Genomic DNA, 8,309 nt, shown 5'->3' with positions numbered 1-8,309 from the left:
TACCTTGAGATAGGAGTCGTCGTTAGTGAGTGATACTATCAATGTATGCCAAGGCAGTAGGGATACTTGGAGTGAGAGCTAGTTCGTGCATCATGCGGCACACTAGTCGATGCATTGGAGGCCGATGGACATGAGCAAGAACTATGAAGCCTCAGAGGGGGTCACTACAATACAAAAATGCCTATCACGTGGGTTCAAAAGTACGGATTATTTTAATCTATATTTTTTCACATTTTCATTGAGATAGAAGGGTGTTGAAAAAAAGATCTTGAAAAAAACTTTGCACATTGAATTAGAAAAGGGTCCCTTTTATTTGTGAAAATTCCATAACCAATGGGATTTATAAATAGTCCTTGAACATACTTAATATATAGATTCTACTTATAGTGAACCCCCCATAAGAAAGTCCACACGATGCCGAGTCGACAATTAGAGGGGGGAAAGAGAGGGCGGGGGGGGGGCGTTTGAGGCTTGCGGAGGAGACGTAAATATAAATATAAATTAAAATAAATAAATATATATATATATATGTATATATATATATATATATATATATATAGAGAGAGAGAGAGAGAGAGAGAGAGCCCATCATTCCATGCACATTGAAAGTGCTTCAAGTTTCCATGCATCTTATTCAAGGTCAAGGATAGTAATGTGCAAGAATTCCAAGGGAAGGACCCCACTATAGCTTGACAAACAATTAAGGAGGAGTCCATCCTCATGGGCCCCAAAGTGGAAAATATAGGAGAATTCGCGGCACCAACAAAACCACAGGGATAGCTAGGAGGGGGACGAAATCGAAGGATGAGCTCAGAACATCTGATAAGTCAGGGGAATTCATAAAAGATGTCAGGTGAGGAATAGGCAAATCATGGATAAAGTCTCAGAGATAGGCAAAGTATAGAGTTGGATAAAGTGTTAGAGATAGGCAAAGCATGGAGTTGTGGAGCTAGCAAAGCTCTAGGATGTATTAAGTAACACTTGAATGTGTGTGTGTGTGTGTGTGTTGTTGGGGGGGGGGGGGGGGGGGGGGGGGGGGGGGGGGGGGGGGGGGGGGGGGGGGCTAATACATAATTATTTGTATACATGTATATATGTACAATGCATTGGCATGAATTGTGAATTACTGTTTCTATACTTTGTCTCCTTAAAGACCTCTATTTGATGAACCAACCTTCTAGTATGTCCCTCAAAACTTTTTTCTCATTCCTTTTTCAAGGAATCAAGAAAGATCCTTTTTTGAATTAATGTGGAACAGAAAAGGCAGCGGCAAGTGGCAGAAAAGTCTTTACAGGTGTTCTCCTTCTCTCTCTATTGGTGGCTTTCTCTCGATTGCTCTTGGTGCTACAGTTACGCACGCAACAAAGGGAGACGAGGAGCGCAGATTCTCTCTCTCTCTCTCTCTCTCTCTCTCTCTCTCTCTCTCTCTCTCTCAACCCAAGACGACAGGGCAGGGGCTGCTATCGGTACGATTTCTCTCTCTCGCTCCTGTGTGTCTGTGTCTTTTGGAGGCAGGGCAGCAGATGTCCCTTTCTCCCTCCCTCTCTCTTATTAAGGTAGTGAAGGAAGCCTAGGCAGTGAAGAGAGATGGAGATACACACAAGCCTGTGAAGTGGACAGGGCAATGGCAAGGCGGCGATGTGAAGGAAAGAAGTAATCAAATGGTACATGCTGCAACACAGAGAGAGAGGGGGAGAGAAAAACAGAGAGGCAATGTGTGATCACAAGGACGGAGAGATAGTGCGAGATTGATGCTCTTTTGGCTTGCGAGAGTGAAGCTGAGCTTGATGAGGCCTGTGTTGTGGTAGCTGTGCGCCTGATATGCGCAAAAGCCATGATGAAGGCAGTATGTGGGAACAAAGGAAAGGGGAACTTTTCCTTTTGGGCATGGGAGGGTGCAAAATCTTGGGACTTAATTAATTAATGATTGTAGAATAGACCCAATATAAGTGTGATGTATTGGGCACTATTATTGTTATCCCAATGTCTCCTAAGCAAAGTTTGTTTTATCTCTATTGTGGCCCATACAAGTGGGTTGCATTTCTCTACATAGAGGTTTGTAGAGTAGTTTTTACTCTTATGGAGGTTTCTTTTTTCTTTCCTTTTTTTTTTTAGATGTAGAAACTGCTTATGCCCTTTTTCACCTTGGTTGGCTTTGGTCATATTCTTTGTGCTTCATGCCCACTTGTTTCTCCAAAATTCATCCCATGGGAAGGCACATTTTACATCCAAGGGGGTTGTATCCATGCAATAATGTAGCCCTATTCTCTACACTGTGTGTGTGCGCGCGCATGCACTCCCCCCCCCCCCCCCCCCCCCACCCCCCCCCCCCCCCCCCCTCTCCCTCCCCTCTCTCCCCTCCTTTCAACCCTTTATGTGTTTATGAATGGCTGGTGTTCGATATCATTAACAAATGATTCTACCTGAAGATGCTATTTGTCTTTGTTGTTGTTATCACACTTATACTGGGTCTATTCTACAATCATTAATTAATTAAGTCCCAAGATTCTACACCCTCCCACACCCAAAAGGAAAAGTTTCCCTTTCCTTCGTTCCCACGTACTGCCTGCGTCATGACTTTTGCGCATATCAGGCGCACAGCTACCACAACACAGGCCTCATCAGGCTCAGCTTCACTCTCGCAAGCTAAAAGAGCATCAATCTCACACTGTCTCTCCATCCTCGCGATCACACATTGCCTCTCTGTTTTCTCTCCCCCTCTCTCTCTCTGTTGCAGCATGTACCATTCGATTACTTCTTTCCTTCACATCGCCGCCTTGCCATTGCCCCGTCCACTTCACAGGCTTGTGTGTATCTCCATCTCTCTTCACTGCATCGCTACCTAGGCTTCCTTCGCTACCTTAATAAGAGAGAGAGAGGGAGAGAGGGACATCTGCTGCCCTGCCTCCAAAAGACACAGACGCACAGGAGCGAGAGAGAGAAGTCGTATTGATAACAGCCCCTTCCCTCTCGTCTTGGGTTTGGGGAGAGAGAGAGAGAGAGAGAGAGAGAGAGAGAGAGAGAGAGAGAGAGAGAGAGAGAGAGAGAGAGAGAGAGAGAGAGATCGCATCAGCACTCCTCGTCTCCCTCTGTTGTGTGTGCAACTGTAGCACCGAGAGCAATCGAGAGAAAGCCACCAATAGAGAGAGAAGGAGAACACCTATAAAGACAAAAAAAAATTCTTATGCCCGCCACCTACCACGCTGCCTTTTCTGTTCGACATTAATTCAAAAAAGGATCTTTCTTGATTCCTTGAAAAAGGAATGAGAAAAACGTTTTGAGGGACATACCTAGGCAAACTTAAACTTCTTCAAGCATTAGACTACTTCGTTCCAGAAGCTCAACATTCTCTAATCCAAACACCAGACTCTTAACAAGCATGTTATGAGCGTCAAATGTTTTCCCTAATAAGAAGACAAAACGGCCCAATGTCAAGGACATGGAAAAGCGCACAAAAACAAGCTCTGGGTGTATGTACAACTCTATCATGCCATGCAACCAGGGGAAAAGTCTACTCCCAAAGCAAAGACAACTCAGGCCCTCTGCTTTCACGAAAATGACATAGCAACGTTGGGAATTTGGTCGCCAACCTCTAGCTCTCCTATGTATAATATACATGTATATGCATATGTATCAAAATTTTCCCCTGAAAAAGTGCTTTGGTCTGCCCTTCCAAGTTCCACCAATTTTCAAAAAATAGCTTTTCATAGGAAATTTTGCCACTGCACCTTGCGCCCCCTCTCCCCCCCAAAAGTGAACCACCCACCCAATGTGCCCACCTTCTCACCGACTTGCTAGAGCGGCTCTCACAACACTCCTATGAAGGGGTCCCTTGTAACAAGAGGACACCAAGAGTCACAAGAAGATTTAGAAATTTTCTCGTGTAGGAAAACGGAGTCTTTTCCAATGTTTTTCATACAATGAATAACATCATGAGCTTGTGCTCGAGAGGCGCCGCATACCTAGCTAGGTACGATTGGCGGCAGGCCTTGCCCCCAATCGTACCTAGCTAGGTATGCGGCGCCTCTCGAGCACAAGCTCATGATGTTAAGGTAAGTCACAATGTGGGAATTATTGTGAGAATTTGTCCAAAACTTCTTATGAGTGATAGCATGCCCGACCTTGCCACATATTTAAAGGGCCTAGGCCTATCTAAAAGCAGTACATGAAACACATTTGTTGCTAAAAGCTACCGGCGCCAGAAAATAAGAAATCCGTACGCCTGCCACGTCAGCAATTCAACAACAAAAATCTATAGAGTGCCATGTGGCATGCTAGCACAATTCACGGAGCATCCGTACAACTCCCGCTTGATACGCAACGATTTCACTGTGTATGTGTGTATGTGTGTGCACTGTGGGTCGTCGCGTCTTTAATGGCTTTACACATCAGCAATTAGTGATATCTCCCCTTCTTAAAAGAAGAGTAATCCTCCATCATTACAGTATATTTTCAAAACAACTCAAGTTAGCTCAATTCCATTTGATATTCACTTTTCTCATTCCCAGTCGGACCTCTTGATATTCCGGCCTAGCAAAATTAGCCATTATGCCCAGACCGTGCTGATCCCTAACGGGTGTCTCGATTCACTAAGATTACACATCCAAGGCAATCTCACCCAATTAAGAAATATTTAGTGGTTGACACATCACAATGCAACGGATGCTCACATATGCATGTTACAAGACACAACAAACAGTGCCGCTGAGCACTCCTCCGAGACGGACGATCTGCGGCATGAGGCAACTACCTCGTCACTCCCCTCACAAATAACCTAAAAAGGTCCGGGTCATGAGCTCAGAGGATTGATATGCTCCCCAAGCCACAGCCTGCGTCGCTTGGATGTTTCACGCATAGAACTAAACGCTCCCCAGACACCCTGTATGCGTCGTTCAGAGGTTTTCTAGCATACAACAAAACGCTCCCCAGACACCTGGTCTGCATCGTTCCGAGGTCAAATCGCAATTCTTGAGGACTTCACCGAGGAGTACATCACAAATCATTGAAACCAATATTAAAAACCAGAGTCAAACAATTCTCAAATCGGTACCAGGTTTAAAGCAGATAACCATCCATTTCAAATAAATTTCAAATAGTACTTTCTCAAACAAAGTTCAAAAAGTATCTGAATACAAAGCAAGTAGAAAATTTATTTGGGTTTTTTGTTTGGACATCCGAACTTTGAGGACGGAAGGTTTGTCCTTCAGCATCAAGGTAATTGTACGGTTCCGAATCTAGAGTGTCGCGTCATTCTTATCATGCCAAGGCATGCCCAATAGAACGTCGTAATTTGTCCAACTTCATGATGTGGAAATCGGCTTTTCCATGGTATTCTTTGATGGCCACTGGAAGAGCACCAATAAGTGGTACCACCTTCTAAGTTTGGCCTGTGGCTAGCTCTGCCTCAAGTTCGCCACCTTGTGAATCATAGTCAAAATCCATCTTCTTGAGGAATTCGGGATGGATGAAGTTCTCAGTAGCTCAGGGGTCAAAGAAGATCAGGGCTTTCAAGTCGTTGACTTTGCCATAGGCCCCGCACAATTTCAAGATTAATTCCATAAATATCACGTACAAGGCCAATGGCAGGTCTAGCTCTCTTAGCCGCAGATGGTCCTAGGGATCTATCGATTGTCAGAGTGGGATGTTGCTTTGAAGATGTAGAGGCTCTTTGAGGACATGTATTGAAAGTATGACCAGTTTGAAAACATTTAAAGCATCGGCCTCCTTGTAACAGGGTTTCTTGTTGACGCTATGTCACATGAGGCCTTTGAGCTTGACTTTTACGAGATTCCTAGGGATTTAGTCATTGTTGCCGGGAGTTCTACTTGTTTTCCGTAGTGGCTTCTGTAGTAAACTCGAGCTTCCCTTTCATAAGTTTGTAGCCGACCGCGGCATGATCCATAAGCAAGAATCTTTAAACGTGATGGCATTCCAATGGTGTATTGATCGCATTGATCTTCCAAGGGAACCATCTTGAAGAAATACATCGGAAGGTAGACGTCAAGAAACCTTTGGTAGTAGCTTTCCAAGGTCTCCGTGACAAGCATTTTCAGTTGCCCCATTCTGACAAGATCTGGACTGAAGTCATATAACTGCGTGCAAAATTTGTCTTGAAAGCTTGCCATGTCCTTGGAGCATGTGGTTGTGTCGCGATTGAACTCGACCACTTCATAGCATTATCTTCAAGAAATCTCACTATTCCATAAATCTTTGATTCTTCCGTATAATTCCCCAAAGCATAGATGTTGTCGAATTGTTGGAAGAACCGCAAAGCTTTCTTTTGATCTTTCACTCCAGAAAAGGTGAAATTTTTTATTGTGGTGCCTCCATCTTTGAAATCCTTTGGGTGGTTAGGCGCGTACCCCGGATATGGATAATAAGGATATCCATACGGGCTCAACAAGACAAAAATGTTGCATTCATTTCGTCTTTTAAAACATGCACTAGAATAATACATACATGAGAGAGCACATGTAACAGGTTCATTTTAGAAATTCCCATTTCAGAGTACTTCTATACATAAAATCACCAGTAGAATATTGTCAATCCATCAGTATCCCTGAAATCTCAAAAGAAATCAGTTGGTTCTTAGAATAGGTGGGACGTTCTTAGCGCCCTTGATAATCTCAAATGGTGCCTTCCCCATAGACGTATGAACTGTGTTGTTGTAGGAAAACTCCACCAAGGACAAATACTTCTCCCATTTGTTGGAATTAGGGTTGCAGAGAAACGCACACAGCTTGGAGAAGACGAAGGAAGCTCAAGGCACACAATAGAGAGTTTGTTACTTAGTATGCAATGGAAAGATAGATAGCCCTAGAGTGATGAGCGTATATACAATGCTCGGGGGAAAAAACCTCCTAAAGAGGGAAAAAATGCCCCGGTGATTTCATCTCGAGGTGTCTGGCTTCACTCCCGGTATGGACTCTCTCATCACAAAAGAGTGCCTTTGATGTGTTGTTTACAGTTCAACAAGCTGCTTTCTGTAGAAAATTTCTCGTGTCTCCTCTCTGAGGATGTGATATGCTTTTGGGCATTAGATGGTTTCGTGAGCATAACCCTCTCATTGATTGGGAGTCCAACACTCACACATTAAAGGCCAAGACTGACTCTCCCATGATCATTCGTGTTGAGGAGGGTTTGCATTCTTTGCCTCTTATTTCTCATGTGCAGGTAAATCATGAATTACGACGAGGAGCACAAGCGGCATTTATCTATGCTGCTCCAGTTTCCCAGAGCATTCAGGCTCCAGACAGGTATTCAACTTTGTTTACCAAGTTTAAGCATCTCTTTTTGCAGAATGATCTTCCATCCCGTCTCCCACCTGAGCGGCCGGAGGACCATCGCATCGAGCTTATGGAGGGGGACACAGCCTGTCAGTAGGGCTCCCTACCATTTGAACAAGACACAGGAGGAAGAGTTAGAACAGAAACTCACGGAGTTGGTGGCTAGAGGATTCATACGTCCTAGTGTAAGTCCTTTTGCTGCTCCTATTTTTTTTGTCCGAAAGAAAGATGGTTCGTCTCGTTTGTGTGTTGATTACAGGGCATTGAACAAGATGACTGTCAACAACAAGTTTTCGATGCCTCGCATTGAGTATATCCTTGATAGGCTCAATGGGACAAAGGTTTTCAGTGAAGTCCATCTCAAGAGTGGATACCATCAGGTACGGGGGTATTCGAAGGCGACATTTTCAAAACCGCTTTTCCCAAAGAGCGAGGGCAATGGGAGCATGTTGTTATGCCTTTTGGATTAACAGGTGCCGTGGATACATTTAATCGTCTCATGGTAGGCCGTTTCGGTGATATGGTTGGTATGTGTGTGTATTTATCTTTCTGGATGATATTCTCATTTTTTCTGCATCGTGGGAACAACATGAAAAGGATGTCGAAAGGGTACTAACCCGTTTGGATGAGTGTCAGTTGTACATTGCAGCTAAGAAATCTGAGTTTTTTCTCACTGAAGTTACTTGTCTAGGTTATATCATTTTTGCAGAAGGCGTCAAGCTAGACCCCGCGAAGGTGGAACAAGTACGTAATTGGGATTTTCCAAAACTGCATATGATATGCGTTCTTGTCTTGCTTTTGCAGCTCTCAAGGTTGCGGTGACATAAGCACCGTGTCTTACCCTTGCCTCTTGGGATGACCCCTTTGAGGTATGGACAGATGCGAGCAATATCGCCATCGACGCTGTGCTTTAGCAGCAAGGTCGTCGAGTAGGTTTCCTTAGCTCAATAATGCAGAAAAGAATTATTCAGTTTATGACAAAGAACTTTTATATGTCATTCACTCTCTTAAGCATTGGAAGCA

Source organism: Adiantum capillus-veneris, chromosome 4 (assembly GCF_014529385.1).
Source record: "Adiantum capillus-veneris isolate H3 chromosome 4, ASM1452938v2, whole genome shotgun sequence".
In the NCBI taxonomy this organism is placed as follows: Eukaryota; Viridiplantae; Streptophyta; class Polypodiopsida; order Polypodiales; family Pteridaceae; genus Adiantum; species Adiantum capillus-veneris.
This window is presented reverse-complemented; position numbering follows the sequence as displayed.